General features: G+C 58.4%; 1 protein-coding gene across 1 annotated transcript in view; it reads left to right on the top strand.

Moving 5' to 3' along the window:
- LOC144277915 (uncharacterized) overlaps nucleotides 1–20,282 on the top strand; it is a 61,857-nt gene that overhangs the window by 16,757 nt on the left and 24,818 nt on the right. The gene's annotated exons all lie outside the window — the stretch shown is intronic.

Here is a 20,282-nt window from a genome sequence, read left to right as displayed (position 1 = left end):
GGTCGGTGTCGCGGCTCAGAAAGCCGCTCGAGAGGTGAGCCGGTCACGGGAGGCCCTAAGGGCTCTCCAAGTTGTGGACCAAAGCAGAGCAAGAGCCAATGGCTAACGTTAACACCAGACAAAGGCCAGTTAGAAATAAGGCCCCCATTTTCCCCAGTGTGATTCCCTACTGGACCAAACTCCCAAGGGGCATAAGAACGGCCATCCTAGGTGAGTCCAAGGGACCCTTTAGCCCAGTATCCTGTCTTCTGACAGTGGCCGGTGTCAGGTGCCCCAGAGGGAATGAAGAGAACAGGGAATCATCCAGTGATCCATCCCCTGTCGCCCATTCCCAGCCTCTGGCAAACAGAGGCTGGAGACATTCAGAGCATGGTGTTGCATCCCTGGCCACCTTGGCTAATAGCCCCTGATGGACCTATCCTCCAGGAACCTATCTAGTTCTTTATTGAACCCCGTTATAGTTTTTGCCTTCACAACATCCCCTGGCAAGGAGTTCCACAGGCTGGCTGTGTGTTGTGTGAAGAAATACTTCCTTTTGTTTGTTTTAAACCTGCTGCCTGTTAATTTCATTTGCTGACCTCTCGTTTGTGTGTTATGAGAAGGAGTAAATACCACTTCCTGGTTCACTTTCTCTATCCCAGGCATGATTTTATAGAATTCTCTGTCTACTGATGGCTTTGCATCCTGCCAGAGCCTTTCTGGAAGATCTGCTCTAGCCAAACACCAGTGATTGGGCTCTGTGCAGGGGAGGCCGGGGAAATTCTCTGGCCCCGGGGCCATGCAGGAGGTCAGACTAGATCCATTCTAGCCAACTCCTACATTCGCTTACCAAATCTGCCAGGCTGGGAGTTTCACATGAACCTAAGGGAATAAGGCGCCTAATTCACTTGGCCCCCCTTGGGGACCACAAGTCACCCCGCAGGCAGGGCAGCAGCCAAAGGAGATGCAGGGAGTGCAGACGCCGGTGATACCTGGGCATGGGGCTGGGAGCTGAGTCGGCACAAGCAGCCAGCAATAGAAGAGGGTTGCCAGCTTGCGAAGGGATCACACAGCTGGAGGTCATGAGCTCTGCAGCAACCACACACAGGTGCGTGGGAGGCAGAGGGCTGGGCAGGGCCGCTCCCCGCTGCTGGCTCAGCCCCTCCGCTGGGACGCCTGGTGCTGCAGCTACAAACAGCCCCTTGGGCCAGGACTGGAGACGCCTCCAAAGTGGGGTGACGCTTCCCTTCCCCTGCCAGCTTCCCCATTGCCCCGCTCTTCACCCCAGGGTGCCTGTGTCAGAACCATGGGGGGAGCCTAAATTCCTCCTGACCTGTAAGGGGTTAAGAAGCTCAAGTAACCTGGTTGGCACCTGACCAAAGGAACCAATGGGGACAAAAGATACTTTCAAATGGCTGGGAGAGGCTTTGTTTTGGGCTCTTTGTTTCTGTGTTCCTTCGCTGGAGGGACTGGACATCAATCCATGTTCTCCAAATCTTTCTGAACACATCTCTCATACTTCAGACTTGTAAGTAACAACCAGGCAAGGTGAATTCATTTACCTTTGTTTTCTCAACTTGTGAATTTTCCCTTTGCTAGAGGGAGGTTTATCCCTGTTTTGTTGTAACTTTGAAACTAAGGCTAGTTCCTCTGGGCTCTTTGAATTTTCTGCTACTCTGTAAGGTTAACTACCAGCCCAAGTTTACAGAGGTGATTCTTTTACCTTTTTCTCTTTAAATAAAATCCTTCTTTTTAAGACTCTGACTGATTTTTCCATTGTTCCAAGATCCAGGGGTTTGGGTCTTTGATCATTTTGTAACCAGTTGGTTAGGATATTATTCTTAAGCCTCCCCAGGAAAGGGGGTGTAAGGGCTTGGGGGAATATTTGGGGGGAATAGGATTCCAAGTGGTCTTTTCCCTGGTTGTTTGTTAAATCACTTGGTGGTAGTAGCAATCCCAAGGCAAGAAAGAAATCTGTGCCTTGGGGAAGTTTTAACCTAAGCTGGTAAGAATAAGCTTAGGGGGTCTTTCATGCGGGTCCCCACATCTGTACCCCAGAGTTCAGAGTGGGGAAGGAACCTTGACAGCCTGCGTCCTCGAGCCTTCCTCCTCGATGGATTTTAACAGATGGGGACCTAAGGACCAGAAAGGTTAAATGATTTACCAAAGGTCACACAGGAAGTCGGTCACCCGCCCAAGTCTAGGCCATCCTTTCCCAGCCCCCGGCCGTCTCCTCCCCACACACCCCTTGGGCACCCCCCACTGCCTCACAAGGCACGTCCCCCCATTGCTGGGACGCGTGGGGTCTGGTGGGAGGTGTGGAGAAGACTGTAACGGATGGGGCATGGGTGTGGGTGTGTTTGGTGAGGGTCTGAGAGAGGGCAGGTGCAAACAGCTCTTGCTAGTCTCGCTTTAGGACCAGGCTGGGCCTGGAGCTGAGCAAAAATCCCCACGTTTTCAGCTGTGTTGCTAAACCAGCATTTTGTAAACACATATGGGGAGGGAGGTAGGAATTGTGCTGATTCGGGCAAAAGCTGTTAGCAGCTTGGCAAGTCCCCAGCGTCAGTGCCCTGCGGGGGGTGCAGCTCGGGAAGGGTCACGGACAGCACGCTCCTAACCCTGTGAGCTGGGAGGAAAGGGAAGCTGTGAGGGCAGCAGCCAAGCTCATCTCATCCCCGAACGTCCCTCTGGGGCGCAGAGCCAGCTCTCCGAGCGTACAAGGGCTGAGGTGGGGGAGGAAGGCCTGGCTTGGGCGGGTGCGTGTTATAATCTGTGTCCAGACAGCACGTCCTTTCCAGCAGGCTGGCCCCGTTCGGCCCCAGCGTCTCAGCAGCCACGGGGCCTTCCCAGGGTTGTTACCCCTCGGAGGAGAAACTGACACTGCAAGCCGGGTCTATTCCTGGTGCAAGTAGAAATCATTTCTTGCTGGTACTGCCCTCATGAGAGGGACACAAAGGGGAGCACGTGACGTCCCCCCGTGACCCTCCATGTGATTCCTCCCCAACCCCAGCCTGGGGCCCCCACACTCTCCCCATCCCCTCCGACTCCCCCCCTTTGTATATACAACATCAACATGCTGAATAACTCACTTCCCCCGCCCATATGTAGTATTCAGTCTGTTTAAATGGAAGATGGGAGTTGGCTGAGGAGCCATTTCAGCATATGTAGGACTTGTTAAAAGCAAAATTTGAAGTGGAACTGCATCTTAAACTGCTTTATGGTATTGTACCCAAACGTTGCATTTCAATGGGGGATTCAACTTCCTTTGTACGAACAGAACAGACTCCTGAAACTCTTATCAGCCCACAGAAGTGGGCCATACTCATGCCAATAGCCCCATTCTCTTCAATGGGATTGATCAAATGATTAAGGGTTTACAGGACTAGGTTCCAAGGTTGTAAATTGTTCTGGATGAAGCTGACAAGGACTGAGCTGTCAGATCAGAAGGAGCTTCATTCGAATAGAGGTGGGCAGATGTGTGATACGTCTTAGCTCTGTTGCTAAGATGAGGAACATACTTTCAGCAAAGTTCTTGGCAGATTCCTGAGGCGGCTGGTTTAAGGCCGTCAGTGTCCAGCATTATCATCTTCACTCATAGTTCTCTCACCCACAAAGCTGGAAAATGAGGCATTTGTTTTCTTTGTGTTGCTGCTCCAGTTCCAATTAACAAAATGCATGTTAGACTAGTTTGGCTGCAAAGAAGAGTTCTCGGTACACTGGGGACAACACCTGATTCCCATCAGGCTGCGGAACTGGGCTGACATCAGAATCCAAACATCGTCTGGTCAGTGCAAGCCGAGGCATTGCTCTAATGATTTGGACTTGATGTGATGCAGTATGGATGTCATGGATAATTCAGACCAATGGGGAGAAACAGAATAAAAAACACTGTTTAAACACCTTCTGTCCCCCCTGTGATGTTGCACCCCATAATGCTTTATAGAAATATGCTTATGAGTGTAAATATGACATAACTGGAATGTGTTTTGTGCTGGAAATGCCATGTAACCTATCTCTGCAAAGGCTATGAACTACTGGATATGTTCATCCTATTTGTATGCATGTGTCATTTTTGTGTTCGAAGTTATGAATATTGGCTGTGTACTTGTTTGATTTTAAGTCGCCTCAGTGATGCAGTTGGTCAGCTGCTTGAGAAAAGACTATTCTCAGTAAATGCCCAGTCAAGAAACACTTCACTGACAATGGACCTTGAGAGACACCAATCCACATCTGGGCTTTCCTGGGGACATTCAAACTAACTTGTAAAAAATGGCATCAGCCTGCAAACTGAGTCATGCACGGACATGTGACTTGCCCATGTGAGTCCAAAACTCCATCTTGTAGCTGTGATTCTGCATAGGAAAACACAAGGGGTTTCAACCCACAAAAGAGACTATATAGGGCCCTGGGAAACCCCTCCATTTGGTCTTCAGCTGGCTCCAAAGATAGCCTCTCCACCCCAAAGAGATGCCTGAAAGAAACTGGAACAAAGGACAGTAACTACAGGGGTGTGAGAGATTGCTGGACCCAGACTAGGAGGAAGTCTAGTCTGTAAAAGACACTTATTGGAACATCTCTGAGGGTGAGTTTTACCTGCATTTAGTTTCTAACTGTATTAGGCTTAGACTTGCGTGTTTTATTTTATTTCGCTTGGTAATTTACTTCATTCTGTCTGTCATTTCTTGGAACAACTTAAAACCTACTTTTTATATTTAGTAAAATCACTTTTTCCTTATTAATTAACCCTGAGCAAGCAATTAATTCCTGGGGGAGCAAACAGCTGTGCTCTATCAGTGTTATAGAGGGCGAACAATTTGAGTTTACCCTGTATAAGCTTCATACAGAGTAAAATGGATTTGTTTGGGGTTTGGATCCCACTGGGAGCTGGGTATCTGGGTGTTGGAGACAGGAGCACTTCTTAAGCTGTTTTCAGTTAAGCCTGCAGCTTGTGTGGGACGTGGTTCAGACCTGGGTCTGTGTTTGTAGCAGGCGAATGTCTCTGGCACAACCAGGCAAGGCACTGAAGTCCCAAGCTGCCAGGGAAAACGAGCTCAGAGGTAGTCCCAGCACATCAGGTGACAGTTCCCAACCCAACACCCTCCCCTCTCCACCCCTCCCCTCTTGAGGACTCCTGACCAAACAGCACAATACATATGCTAACAAACTTAAACCAAGCCTTTGTTTAAGTTTGTTAGTATGTGTATTGTGCAGTTAAAGCCATTTAAAGAATGAATGCTCTCCCTAGCCTGTTCTGCTCCTTCAAGGAGCAGAGTGCAGCCCCACCGCCACCTCCAAGTCTTTCCAGTACCCCGTATCCACTAAAAATCTCTTCCCGGTACTACGTATGGGAGGCGTAGTGGGGAGGCTGCCCCACTCCAGTGGGCAGGGGTTAAAAGCAGCCCTGGAGAGGGCTGCGGCTAGGAAAAGCGGTGAGAGTCTCACTCCAGCCGTGGAGAGAGAAGCACCTGGCTGCCTGGGAGCTCAGGGGGCCGGGAGCAGAGCAGGGCTGGGGAAAGGCCAGAGGAGCTGGGGAGCTCCAGCTTGGTAAACCCCCAGGCTGAGGCCTTGCTAAAGGCCTAAGCAGGGACTGGGGCTGGGAGGGGCAGCCCGGGGATAGGCAGAGGCAGCTGGCCAGAGGCAGCCCGGGGATAGGCAGAGGCAGCTGACCCCTTGCCAGTGATGAGTGGCCATTACAGACTGCGTCTGCCGCAGTGACTGGGAGCAAGATGACGACTGGCTGTAGCCACTGAGGCAAGGTGGGTTAGAGGGTTGGGAGTTCCCCTGGGAGGGGAAACCCAGCATGTGGGGGTGCTGCTGGGGCAGAACCCTGAGGTAAAGGGGCTCCGGGGTCCGGGAGGGACACGGGGGCTTCAGGCAGGTGAGCCACTGGCCAGCAGAGGGCGCTCCAAGGCTGGAATCGAGCTAATTCCCAGGACGACCAGCAGGAGGTGCCGCACCGGTGAGCCGCCGATCTGCCCTACTTGCGCTCCTGCTGGTGATGGAGAACGCACGCCCTGTGGGAACGAGCCGCAGCGGGCCGTGCCTGGCCCCTACATCCCCACCCCTGCCCCTCCAGAGAGCTCTGTGCCCCAGCTTTCTCTCACAGCTCCTGCCTCCAACACACAGCAATCGATCGCCTAGCCCCAGGGCAGCCCGCCAGCCCACGCAGCTCCGCTCAGAGCTGCACGCAGCCTAGGGCCTTGGGCAGTAGCTCCCCAGCTGATTTTACTACATAGCCAGGCTTGATTGCTCATTCTGTTGGGTCTGAAGGTGGGGGGCGGGTACCCAAAGGCTTTGTAGAGGTCTGGGATGATGCCATCAGCCCCTCTCCTGTTCTTCGGCCTGTGTTCTCCAGGAGGCCTAGGCTGTGTCTACACCAGACACGCTACATTGGCACAGATGCAGCAGTTCTCCTGGGGCTGGGGTGAATCCACCTCTCCGAGGCAGCAGCTAGGACGATGGATGATTTCTCCCCTCAGCCTGGCCCTGTCCATGCTGGGACTTAGGTCGGCGTAACGCATGAGTGATGCAGTGAAGCTGACCTGACTTCTTGGTGTAGACCGGCCCTAGTCCTGGGTCTCTCCTGGCCTTAGCAGCTGTGGCTGAGGCTAGTTCTGAGGGCAGCAGCCGCTCAGCTCCTTGCTTGGCTCGAGCCTATCTCAGTCTGTGTGTGCCAGGACGGGCCCGGTCAATTCCAGGTACCCGGCTCCAGGCTGATAATCTCCGTGGAGATGTGGCGGTTTGCTTTGGCGCTCCAGCCGATGTTTGCGGTAGAGGAAGAAAAGTCCTCAAGAGCTTCCTCTTCTGCCAACCCGATCCTGTCCCCGCCCCGGAAAGAGTGGCAGGAACCTTGGCTTTGCACTGGTGCCAAGAGGGTGTTATCATGGCTCACAAGCAGCAAAAGAAAAGGAGAGGGAGCAGGACTCCTCGGTTCTCTTCCCAGCTTTGGGGCGGGGGAGGCTAGTGGTTAGAGCAGGGGGCTGGGAGCCAGGACTCCTGGGTTCTCTCCCTGCCCTGGGAGGGGAGTGGTATCTAGTGGTTAGAGGAGTGCGGCTGGGAGTCAGGACTTCTGGGTTTTATTCTCAGCTTTGGGGAGGAGGGGTCTAGTGGTTAGAGCAGTGTCTTTCAGGAGGTTATTTTGCATTTTAAAACCTGGGGTGGGGGGAGGTTCTTACAGCTTCAGCTGGGTGGTGGAAGCCCAGGGTTGTCTTTTTGTGCTGGTAACAGGAATTGTCCGGGCTGCTCCGAGTCCAGCGGGGTGGCGGGTGCCCAAAGGCAATGTGCAGTCGGGTGGGGGGGGTGTTGCTCCTTCGGGCACCAAGCAGTTCCAGCCCCAGCTTCTTCGATCATGGGAGCGACTCGTTTCCCTGACTCCCTGAGCCCTTCCATCCCAGCGGGGGTGAGAGCTGGCAGCATGTCAAGCCCCCGCCCCGCTGCGCTACAGGCCCTGGCATGCACTGCTGAAATTAGCTTGGGATTAGGAAAGGAGGCCCAAGGTCTTCACGAGAACGCAGGCTCACGACTTGCCTGTCAGGATCGTTGCTCCTTCCCACAGGAGACAGCTGCAGTGACTCATATGGCAGAGGCAGAGCCAGGGAGAGAACCCAGGAGTCCTGGCTCCCAGCCTCCCAGCCCCCAACCCCCCCCCCCCCCCCCGCTCTAACCACCAGACCCCACTCTCCTCTCAGAGCTGGGGACAGAACCCAGGAGTCCTGGCTCCCAGCCCCCCTTCCCTAACCACTAGACTCTGTTCCCCTCCCCAAGCTGGGGGGAGAACCCAGGAGTCCTGGCTCCCAGCCCCCCCCCCGCTGAGACCCACCAGACCCCACTGCACTCTCAGAGCCAGGGAAAGAACCCAGGAGTCCTGGCTCCATTGCTCTGACCCCAAAGCCCCTGTAACAACGTGGACATTTTCTGTAATATTTTCGTGCCTGAGCGGCCAGGCCCCGGCACCGCGACCCGCGAGAAAAGGAGGCTTAAGCAGCTGCTCCGGGTGCTGAGCAAGAGACCGGGGGGTCATGTAACGGGCCGGCAGCACGTGGGACCTGGGCCGGGCTCCGCAGGGCCAGGACGATGGCCTAGGAGGTGTCAGGAGGCCGGGGATGAGGACGGGCCCGCAGAGGGGCTCAGCAGCTCTCACAGGGGCTGACAGAGTCGGAGATCCAGCCCAGACGGACCCCACGGCGGCTTGGCCGGGCGGAGCCCTGGCTCGTCCGCACGGACCATGTGTCTGATCCTTCGCTGCTCTGCGCCAACCTGGGGCCTTCCCGGGCCGGGGGCTAACGAGCCCATTGCTGATTGGGGGCCGCGGCCGGGGTTCGCTGCCAGTCCTGGCTGAGCCGCACTGGTCCCGGCAGAGGGGCCAGGTCTGTGCCCAGGCGTCTGGCTCAGCCAGACCCGCCGGGCAGAGCTCACGGGGGGCAGCAGGAGGGCTGGGGCCCAGAGACGAGGCCGTGGGGCCGTGTGGTCAGACCTGCAGGAAGAGGGGGTCCCCTGGGGGCTCTGGCACGGCGAGGGGCTCCTGCCTGGGACGGCTGGAAGACAGCGCGTAGCTCTGAGCCAGGGATCCATGTATGCGTAGCCAGAGCTGCTCTCCGGCAGCCTCGGCTGGGGGCCGGCACCTTCCCCCTGCAGCTTGGGCTTTCTCCCTACCCTGCTTTCCCTCCCCCATGCGGCGCCCGCCACCAGAAACCCCCAGAGCTGCTGACTTCCTCTCTGGCGGCGTAGGGAGCTGTGTGGGGAGCTGTGCGCAGCAGCCTCCGGACTTTCCCAGCACCAGCCCACCCCGGAGAAAGTGCTGCGGCCATTGGCGAGGCCTCCCGCCCCCCGAGCGCTGGGAGGAGCTGGGTGCTCCGTGCTGGTCAGCGGCCCAGGCTGGGGCTCGGAGGAAATGGACCTTGCAGGAGTCCAAGCAGCGGCTCTATCCGCTGCATTCCTGGCGGGCCCACGGGAAGCCGGCTTTGTGCGGGCGAGCGCGAGGACTAGGGCATGTGGAAGCCGCAGGGAGAGGCGGAGCGAAGCGAGCCCAGAGAAATGCCAGCTCCGGGCAGCACCTCGACCAAAGGCAGCTGTGAGCAAAGCTCCCCGGTCCCTGCCTTGTTTCTCCCCCGCCCCGGCACAGAGGGAGCCGTGGAATAATCCCCCATGCCCGGCAGGATCCCTGTCCCCATTCCGGAGCTTCCTGAGGAAGCAACAGCTGGGAAAATCTGCAGCGGGGAGCCGAGCCTCGAGCCAGCGAAAGGGCGAAGGGCTTGTGCTGAGGGCCTGGAAGGAACAAACTCCCAGGCCCCCGTGCACAGGCTCTTGTGCAGAGCAACAAGGATGCCGTGTGTTGCAGCCATCCGGAGCTGCTGGCTTCAGGCGCCGGGAATGTTGGTGTCTGTTTCTGCACGGCCGAGCCAGCTGGAGTTGCAAAAGCAAACAGCCCTCTGCACCGCACATCTGCACCGCACATCTGCTCCTACACGCTTACCAATGTGCACACCTCCACCCAAACGCACGTATGGCCCAATACCCACCTTCGCACAAACAAACTCACCAGCACAGCTGCTTTCATGCTTACCAGGGGCGCCGTTTCAGATTCTGGTGGGGAGGGGCAGCTTTGCCCATAGGCACTTGAAAAAACTAGTGTTCTGGCAGAGAACTTAGCTGACAGGAGCCCTGGATCTAATTCCTATAGAAAAGAACAAAGAGTCAATAAATATTAGACCCATTCAGCCTTAACACTAACATGTTCTGACACCTCGTGGCAAGTCACCTAAGGGACACTGGTTAGGTTTAAATATTTAAAGTTTATTCTTACTTTGTTACTAACTCTGCAGACAGAGAGACTCTGTCAGGACTCCTGGGTTCTATCTCAGCTCTGGGAGGGGAGTGGGGTCAAGTGGGTTACAGTGGGGGGCAGATACATCTGGGTTCTATATCAAAACGGCCACACTGGGTCAGAGCAATGGTCCATCTAGCCCAGTGTCCTATCTTCCGACAGCGGCCAGTGCCAGGGGCCCCCGAGGGAATGAACAGAACAGGGAAACATCCAGTGATCCATCCCCCGTCGCCCATTCCCAGCTCCTGGCAGACAGAGGCTAGGGACACCATCCCTGCCCATCTTGGTTAATAACTATTGATGGACCTATCCTCCATGAACTTATCTAGTGCTTTTTTGAACCTAGTTATGGTCTTGGCCTTCACAACATCCTCTGGCAAGGAGTTCCACAGGTTGACTCTGCGTTGTGTGAAGAAATACTTCCTTTTGTTTGTTTTAAACCTGCTGCCTGTTAATTTCATTGGGTGACCCCTAGTGATTGCGTTATGAGGAGTAAATAACACTTCCTTATTCACTTTCTCCACACCAGGCATGAGATTATAGACCTCTGTCATACCCCCCCTTAGTCGTCTCTTTTCCAAGCTGAAAAGCCCCCGTTTTATTAATCTCTCCTCACAGGGCAGCCGTTCCACAATCCCTAATCACTTTTGTTGCCTTTCTTGGTACCTTTTCCAGATCCCATATACGGTATCTTTTTTGAGATGGGACGACCACATCTGGGCGCAGTACTCAAGGTGTGGGCGCACGATGGATTTATAGAGAGGCAACAGGATATTTTCCGTCTATTATCGATGCCTGTCCTAATGATCCCCAGGGCTCTGTTTGCTTTTTGGCTGCCGCTGCCCACTGAGTGGCTGTTTTCAGAGGACTCTCCCCAAGATCTCTTTCTCGAGTGGTAACAGCTAATTTTAGACCCCATCATTTTATACGTAGAGTTGGGATGATGTTTTCCAATGTGCATGACTTGGCATTTATCAGGTGTCCATGAGGCCCAGGGTTCTCCCCCCACCGTTGCAGAGGTGCGGCTGCGAAGCCTTTGCCGGCCCTAGATGAGGCTGCATTGCAAGCCGGTCTCCTAGCTGAGAGGGAGCCAAGCGAATCCTGGGGCTGGACATAGCTAGAGGGGTGTGCGTAGGGACCGAGAGAGTGGGATGGCAGGGTAGAGTGACAGAATGTGGGGGAGTGGGGGGATGGGTAGAGGGGGATGGGGGTGGATGGATGGTCATAGGCTTGGAAACTAGGGGTGTGGGGGGTGCTGCAGCACCCCCAGGTTTTGTGGGGAGTCCCAGCTGCTGGCCCCATGCCCAACGGCTCCACACCTGCCCCCAGCTGTGGCCCCAGCCTCGGCCCCCTTACCCTATCTGTGTCCCCCCCTCCTGGAGCCTCAGTCCTGCTCCTGGCCCCAGCTCTAGAGGACGGTGAAGGGTGTGGACAGGGGTAAGGGGGGGTGCAGCTCAGCACCCCCACTCTAAAAACTGTTCCAGCACCACTGCAGATGGATGGATGGAGGGGGGATGTGGATGGATGGACGGATGGCTGGAGGGGGATGGATGGAGAGATATGGAGGGGAGGGAGGGTTGCAGGGGGAGGTCTGGCTGTCTGGAATGAGGAGGCATAGGGAGGGATGGAGGGGGATGGATGGAGGGCGGGCTGGCTGGGATGAGGAGGGATAGGGATGGAGGGGGATGGACAGATGGATGGAGGGCTGGCTGGCTGGGATGAGGAGGGATGGGGATGGACGGATGGATGGAGGGACGGAGGGGGATGGATGGAGGGCTGGCTGGCTGGGATGAGGAGAGATAGGGACGGATGGATGGAGGGGGATGGACGGATGGAGGGACGGATGGATGGAGGGGGAGGGCTGGCTGGGCTGAGGAGGGATAGGGAGAGATGGAGGGGGAGGGCTGGCGGGGATGAGGAGGGGGAGGGAGAGATGGAGGGGCAGGGAGAGATGGAGGGGGAGGGCTGGCTGGGCTGAGGAGGGGCAGGGAGGGATGGAGGGGGAGGGCTGGCTGGGCTGAGGAGGGGGAGGGAGAGATGGAGGGGCAGGGAGGGATGGAGGGGGAGGACTGGCGGGGATGAGGAGGGGGAGGGAGAGATGGAGGGGCAGGGAGGGATGGAGGGGGAGGACTGGCGGGGATGAGGAGGGGGAGGGAGAGATGGAGGGGCAGGGAGGGATGGAGGGGGAGGGCTGGCGGGGCTGAGGAGGGATAGGGAGAGATGGAGGGGCAGGGAGGGATGGAGGGGGAGGGCTGGCGGGGATGAGGAGGGATAGGGAGAAATGGAGGGGCAGGGAGGGATGGAGGGGGAGGGCTGGCGGGGATGAGGAGGGGCAGGGAGGGATGGAGGGGGAGGGCTGGCTGGGCTGAGGAGGGATAGGGAGAGATGGAGGGGCAGGGAGGGATGGAGGGGGAGGGCTGGCTGGGCTGAGGAGGGATAGCGAGAGATGGAGGGGCAGGGAGGGATGGAGGGGGAGGGCTGGCGGGGATGAGGAGGGATAGGGAGAGATGGAGGGGCAGGGAGGGATGGAGGGGGAGGGCTGGCTGGGCTGAGGAGGGGGAGGGAGAGATGGAGGGGCAGGGAGGGATGGAGGGGGAGGGCTGGCGGGGATGAGGGGAGGTGTAAGATTATCTGCACAGTTACTCTCAGCCTGCCCAGGTTTCTCTCTCCGGAGCCAAAGGGGGTCTCCTCACTGCGTGACGCCCTTCTGCACCCAGAGCTCTTTTCCTGGCGAATTCCCACCCGAGCTCCCCTGAAAGGGGGCTAAGAGTCTGGAGATTCGGGGAAAGTACGAGTCCCCACGGGAGTCTGCAGCAAAGGGAAAGGGGAAGTGTTAGTTCACAGGCTTTCATGTGTCTCTCAGTGTTTCCGGCACTGCACACTCACGGCCAAAGCAGAAGCCCCTGGCTTTCCCCTCCCACCCGGACTTTCCTGCCTCTCGGCTCATACGGCTCCCCTGCCCTGGCCATTGATAAACCCTCGCACACCCCTCCCCTGTGCCATGGCGGGGGCAGGCGGAGCAGAGCGCAGCTCCATGTGAGGCTGACATCAGAGACAGTTAAACCACAAACCAGCCCCAAAATAACCCTGAGCACACGAGAATTTCCCCAGAACACCAGGCCTTCCTCTCGCGCTGGCCTGCCTCGGAGCCCGGGCTGCCAGTGCGCCGGAAGGGCCCGGGGTGCCGTGGAGTCACCCAGCCGCAGCCTGGCCTCCGTCAAAGGCAGGAGCACAAAGCTGCGGGCTCCAGCGGGACTGAGGGTGGGGCGGGCGCAGGAGTGAGACTCAGGAGACCTGGGTGCTATTCCCAGCTCTGCCCCTGCCCTGGGGCAAGTTCTTTCCCCTCGCTGTGCCCTTGTTTAGACTCTAAACTTTTGCGTGCAGGGATTATCTCTTATTGTGTGTCTGGGCAGCGCCCGGCGCGATGGGCCCTGGTCTCGGGTGGGGTCTGGGCAGCGCCCGGCGCGACGGGGCCCTGGTCTCAGTCGGGGTCTGGGCAGCGCCCGGCGCGACGGGGCCCTGATCTCGGGTGGGGTCTGGGCGGCGCCCGGCAGGACGGGGCCCTGGTCTCGGGGGGGGTCTGGGCGGCGCCCGGCGCGACGGGGCCCTGGTCTCAGTTGGGGTCTGGGCGGCGCCCAGCAGGACGGGGCCCTGATCTCGGTCGGGGTCTGGGCAGCGCCCGGCGCAACGGGGCCCTGGTCTCAGTTGGGGTCTGGGCAGCGCCCAGCAGGACTGGGCCCTGATCTTGGTCGGGGTCTGGGCAGCGCCCGGCGCGACGGGGCCCTGGTCTTGGTTGGGGTCTGGGCGGCGCCCAGCAGGACTGGGCCCTGATCTTGGTTGGGGTCTGGGCAGTGCCCGGCGCGACGGGGCCCTGGTCTTGGTTGGGGTCTGGGCGGCGCCCGGCGCGACGGGGCCCTGGTCTTGGTTGGGGTCTGGGCGGCGCCCGGCGCGACGGGGCCCTGGTCTTGGTTGGGGTCTGGGCGGCGCCCGGCGCGACGGGGCCCTGGTCTTGGTTGGGGTCTGGGCGGCGCCCGGCGCGACGGGGCCCTGGTCTTGGTTGGGGTCTGGGCAGCGCCCGGCGCGACGGGGCCCTGGTCTCGGGGGGGGTCTGGGTGGCGCCCGGCGCGACGGGGCCCTGATTTCACTACTATAATACCAGTAATAATGACCCTAATGACCTGCTTTGCCTAGTTAGTTGTCATCTTCGTGGCAAGCTGGTGTCAGTTTGGGAGCATTGGGCGGCTGGGGCAAGCATCTCTCAGGCCCAGGCCGCTAGGCAGCAATGCGTAGCGGCCATTCGGGCCCCGTAACCCCGCAGGCTCCTCCGCCCGAGATGGGAGGGCTCGCTGCGGGGGCAGGCTGCAGGATGACGTAAAGGGGGGAGGTGTGGGGGGGTGAGGGGTGTGCATGTGGAGGGAGGGGGGAGAGGGAGAGGGGTGTGTATGTGGGGGGAGGGAGAGGGGTGTGGATGGGGATGGGTGGGGGGAGGGAGGGAGGGGTGTGGATGGGGGTGGGAGGGTAGGGGTGGGGGGCGGGAGGGGTGAATAGCTGATCCCATACACTAGGAGCTAACGGAGGGGCACCCAGAGGGGCGGAACGCTGCACCAGGTCTGGAAGAGCGCTGTTTACTTTGGCAGAGCAAAGGGGCGTTAATGTGAGGGGGAACCGGCCCCCGGGGAATCCCCTGTGCCGGGGGCCCCCTGCTCAGCCTGGAGCTCCCAGCCCCTGGTTTAGGGCACAGCTCGGGGCTGTAGCGGGACACCCTGCACCACGGCTGTTCCCCGCTTTCCAGGGCTTGTGGGGAGCAGACTGTGAGTTAGAGCAGCCCTGAGGCTGCTCTGTGGACACCAGGAACCCAGCGGGGCTCAGAATACAGGGCATGCAAATGAGGTTTAAATCCACTTCTCGCACTCCAGCCCCTGCCCCAAACACAAGAACAGGAAAGCCAAGAATCTGGCTCTTGGATTCTGACCGTGAATCCACGGAAACACTCACAGCGGGGGAGGGGGGAAGCTAATCTGGGGGATTCTGTGGGGAGCGCTGGGTCCATGCAGCCCCCCTCCCGCCCCACCAAGGCCCAGCCGCAGCCTTGAAGCGCCAGGACGTTACAGAACAGGTCACAGTTGTGGCCATGCCCCCCCCACCCCCCCCGCCCCCCTGCATTGGCTCTAGAGGACTCAGAATCTGGCACGTCCCAGGCACTGGCCGCAGCGCCAGGGTCCGGGAGCTCCCGCCAAGGCACAGCCGCGGGCGCTGGGGAAAGGCTGGGGGAGGGGAAGCCGCCAGGAAGGGGCGGGTGATGGATGGAATTTCAGGGCAGATGTGTGGGGACCCCGCACTGCCTCTGCCCCCCTGGAAGTAGGGTCTGAGCTGCCCAGGATTCCCACAGCAGATTCCCAAAGGCTTAGCCGCACCCCCAGACGGGGCAAACTTCCCAAAACTCTGTTGCCATTTAGCTGCCTAAATAAGCAGCCAGATTTTCAGACTCGGCCGCCTCGGTCTGACCCTAGTGACCAAGCCAGGGAGCTTTTCTGAGCAGCCTTCTTGGCATGTGCCTAACTGGGCACTGGGCAGTCTGAAAAGTCCGCGCCAAACGGAAATGCAGCCAGCTCTAGGGTGGAATGCAGCCAGCTCCAGCCCTGCTGCCCTGAAATGGCAGGAGGGGAGTTTAGCTATTTAACAGAGCCAGGTTAAGAGCTCGTTATGGGGGGCGGGGGTTGTGATCACCGTGGGCGGGAGCTTGGTTTAAAGTGTGATCCTGAGCCCTGGTTTTTAGGTGCAGCGTTTTGGAGAACCCCCTGGGGAACGTGGGCTTGTTTCGTCTGTGCAGGAATGACTCTGATGAGCTCAGCCTGGAAAAAGGAAGCGAAACCCCCTGGTGCTAATGCCCAGGCCAGGCATCCCCAGGCAAGGCTCTGACACTTCTCCATAAATGGAAGAAATGCCTGGCAAATGCACAGGTCCAAAGATCTGAGGCATGCCCCGCCCTGCCCGGGCCCCCCTCTCCTGTGCAGTGCGGATCAGCTCAACTAGGACCCAGGAGTGGGACGGGCACTCTGGGGGAGAAGCGGGACTTTCAAATGAGGGGGAGGGGCCCCTGAGACTGGCCTGGGCTGGGGGGCCCTGGCACATAGGCCCCGCGCCTGCCTTGCTCCCAGCCCCTGGTGTAGGCAGGTCGGGCTGACAGCACACGGTGCTGGGGAGCAGGGCGGGTCAGGCTCTGCGCTGGGTCTCCGGAGGCCTGGGTTTGATTCCCAACTCTGCCACAGACGCCCTGTGTGACCTTGGGCAAACCACTGCATCCCGCCAGGCTGAGCTCCCCACCTGTGACTGGGGATAATGATCCTTCCCTTGTCTCCGAGCGTGAGCTCTTGGGGCAGGGGCTGTCCCTGGCTGGGCAGTGACCGGCCTGCTGGGGCCCCGATCTGGGTTGGGCTCTGGGCAGTGCCCGGCCTGCTGGCGCCCTGATCTGGGTCAGGTACCTTAATACAAACAATGAGCGAATGGATTCCACAATGTTTCCTTTCTTTGAAGGCTCTGCTATCTCCAGCGATGCTCAGCGTCCCAGAGGCAGAACAGGCTGCCTGTCTATCCCACAGCACCACTTCCTTGCTCCCGGGTGTCCAGCGGGAGGGTGTCATGTGCACTCGGAGAGTCACGCAGCCCGGCCCTCTGGCCTCCCAGCATCGCAAAGGAAAACAGCACACGCAGACAGCCCCATTTCTCACTGCAGAGGTGTTTTAAGCCAGCGATGGAGCTGTCAAGCCCTGGTAAGGACCCCCAACACGTGTGCACCATTCTGACAGGACAGCAGAACCAGAGTCAGGAATGGGAGCCAGGTGTCCTGAGCCCCGGCAAAGTGCTCTGTCCACTAGGCAACACGGACTTGCTTGTTGTATTACCCTGTTTTCCAGATGGGGAAACTGAGGCACAGAGCGACTCAGGGACGTGCCCAAGGTCACATGGGGAGTCGGTGGTGGAGCTGCAAACTGAAACCAGCTCGCCCCAAGTCCCAGCCCAGCACCCTGACCACAAGGCCAAATGGTTCCCCCCCACTTGGCTGCAGAGAGTTTTGCTATATTTATATGCTATAAATACTCGCTTGTCCCTTGCTCAACCCCTAAACCACAAGGATGAAACGAGACGCCGCAGAGCGCCGTCGACGTGAGTGTCACAGCGCGCACTCACCCTGCAGCCAAGCTCAGGCAGCCGGCGGGGGGTGCGGCAGCCGCGGGAACGCACACGGGCGGGGTAAAGGTGACCCTCGGGGGCGGGGGGTTAGATGCGCGGCTGGCGTTTTACACGCGCGTGCGTGGCAGGGTTACATTTTATTGTTGTTCATGCAGCATCCGGAATGGGCCCTAGTTCTGACCGGGCCTCTGAGTGCTGTCATAAGGAAAAAACAACAGCACCCACAGCCCCTTGCCCTCCGTAGCATCCATCTGTCTGTCCGTCTAGATTATTATAATTATTTATTTGTGTGTTTGTATCTAATTTATTTATTTGCATTACTATCAATCCATCCACCCCCTCTATCTATCCATCTCTCCCCAGACACCCCCTCTATCTATCTGTCACGGAGTCCCCGGGCGATGCTCGGGAACTGCTCCCTACGAAGCCAGGCAGGACTCTGGGGCAGTCAACTTCCTGGGAGCAGCCTGTCTGCAGGACACACAGCTCACCCGGCTCCACCTTCCTGGGTCTGACCTCGGAGCATTCAGCCTCCTCTGTCCCTCTGTGCGCTTCCCACAGCGAGTCCGCCCAGGCGGGGTCCTGGGGGGGCCAGAGGGTCCTGCCCCCCAACTCCGCAGTCAGACGGGACTCTCAGCCAGCCAGGAAAACAGAAGGTTTATTAGATGACAGGATCATGGTCTAACACAGAGCTTGTAGGTGCAGAGAACAGGACCCCTCAGCCGGGTCCATTTTGGGGGGGCCAGTGAGCCAAACAACCCCATCTGCCCTTCACTCCTCATCCCCAGCCAGCCCCAAACTCCTCCAGCCCCCCCACTCTGGGCTTTGTCCCTTTCCCGGGCCAGGAGGTCACCGGGTTCCTTTGTTCTCCAACTCTTTAGCTCTCACCTCGCAGGGGGGAAGGGCCCAGGCCATCAGTGGCCAGGAAACAGGGTGTCGGCCATTCTCTGTGTCCAGACCCCTGCACACACCTGCCCTCTAAGGCTCTGCAACGATCATACACCCTTACCCCACCCTCTAGATACTTAAGAACTGCATGTGGGAAACTGAGGCACCCACACACTATTCAGAGGAAACATTAAGAACAGTCCCACTTCGTCACACTATCTATCTGTCCCCAGACACCCCCTCTATCTATATATCTATCTATCTACACCCTCTCTCTCTCTCTCTCTCTCTCTCTCTCTCTCTCAGCCATGTGCAGGCAGAAAATTTGCAAAAGCAGCTGTTGATTTTGGGTGCCGAGCCAGGGCCGAGCACTGGGCCGCTGTCAGTCAGACCCCTTTACGCCGTCTCAAGCTGGGCTCCCTAGATCGTGAGGAGGCTCCTGGCACCTGCTGTGGGGTTTGATCCCCTCTGGAGCGAGTGCAGGGGTTCATCCGACCGTTCGGGGGTGAGGAGAGTTGTGTCAGCATCTAGACCAGTATCTGTGATGGGGGGAGGGGGAAGTGGAGCGTATAGACCTATGAAAGGTCAGGGAGGGGGAGAGACCCAAGGTCTGGTGGGGGGGTACCCCCTGGTTCCATAGCAAATAAGGCCCCTGCTGCAGCGTGTGTGTGGGGCTTGGGGGGCATGACTGGACTGGGAATCCTGGCAGTATGGGATGGGTAAGCCACTATATTGTCCCTGTTGCTACATAATCAATTGTCAGGGCTCTGTCCCAACCAAGCCAGCCCCCCTGGAGGGCACCAGGGCTGGGGGGCTGGGGGACGGGGGCTGTGTGCCTTTCCCTGGGAAACCACGCCTTGGAAAGCCTTAGAAAATCAAAACTCCCTCAGACAAAGCAAGGCTGGAAATCCCCTCCTCCAGCACAGCCGAGAAAGGCTGGGGCTTCCGGGAACTGCACTGAACTCTGGTCTAAACATATAAAGCGGCTCTCAGTTAGCTCATTCAGCGCCTGCCGTCCCCACAGGACCAGCCCAGCTGCTCCCCAGGGAGGGTCCATCCCCGGAGCCCCCAGGAAGGGTTTGCCGGCAGTACCATGGCTCAACCTGTCCCTGTCCTGCTCTGGGCCTGGTGCGCACTGACAGCTCTGGCAGGTAAGCGGCCTGACCGATCACCTCTCCTGCAGCCCCCTGGCCTGGCGGGCGCTGCCCGCTGCACCCTGGCACCACAGGGTTTGGCTGGGTGGATCATGGAGCAGAAGAGGGGGGGTGTGTGTGAGACAGAGAGAGAGACTCCCCAGTATTATACTCTGGGTGTGTGCACGCATCTCCCAAAGTGATGCTTGTGCCGAGAAGCAAAGTGTGTCCCCAGTGTTCTATCCACACAGTGTGTGTGTGAGTCCCCAGTGCTTACACTGTGTGTGTGTGTGTGTGGGGGGGGGGGGTCTATGTCCCTAGTGCATATACTATGTATGTGTGTGTAAAAGTTTCCAGACCCACAAGTCAGATTCCACTCTTGTGCATCCTGCTGTGACTATGCCCCCTCCCCTTACTCCGGAGTGACTCTGGATCGATGCTGGCAAGCTGAGATTGGAATCTGCCCCTGTGCGTGGGGCTGATGAAGGAGGCCTGACTCCCAAGTGCGAGGGGAGCGCTGCCCCCATTGGATCTAGGAGTGTTTCAAGCTCGCTTTGCACGGGGGTCAAATGCATGGCGAGCCAGGCTGGGAGGTGGGGGTGGGGAAATCAGCCCCTAAATCTTTAGCGGGAATCTAGGGGCCGGATTCGACATGGACCTGGCAGGCTGGAGCGGTCGCACGCTGCAGGGAGAGAAAGTGCTTTTCCTCCTCCTGGCACACCCGCCGCTCGCCATTGTTCAGCTGGCGGGGGGCCTGGGCCGGAGCAGGACTCAGAGGGTTGGAACGCGACACGAATAGTTTAGGGTGGTTAATTATGAGGCCAAAACTCCGGTCCCTCTTGGAGCAAAACTCCCACTGGAATCAACAGCATGTTTTCGCTAGATGAAGGACACAGAGTTCAGCCTGTTGAGTATTAAACCCAGCCGCTGTGCAGGGCCAAGTTCTGCAGGGGGGTTACAACAGGGACACGCTTGGCCCATTCTGTTTATTCTGTGTCCTTGCCAATTTCATATGATGGGCTTGGTGCCCGGCGGATGTAAGTCAGCGTCGTGCCACTGAAGCCGAGGGAGCTGGGTTGATTCCCACTGGCTGAGGATCTGACCTGGAATTCTTTCGGGGGGGCTGGGGGAGCCGGTGAAAGGGGAGACCGGGCTCCTGCCCTGGGGTAAGTGGCTGCTACTGCAAGCGAGGGCAGAGTCCGCCGTGGACGCTCTTTGGAATTCCTGTGCCCAGCGGGCGCGACTGGGCGGGACGAAGCCAGGAATTC

The sequence above is a fragment of the Eretmochelys imbricata genome, chromosome 20, assembly GCF_965152235.1.
Source record: "Eretmochelys imbricata isolate rEreImb1 chromosome 20, rEreImb1.hap1, whole genome shotgun sequence".
In the NCBI taxonomy this organism is placed as follows: domain Eukaryota; kingdom Metazoa; phylum Chordata; order Testudines; family Cheloniidae; genus Eretmochelys; species Eretmochelys imbricata.
The sequence above is the reverse complement of the archived record's forward strand: the minus strand, read 5'-3'. Positions and strand labels throughout refer to the sequence as shown.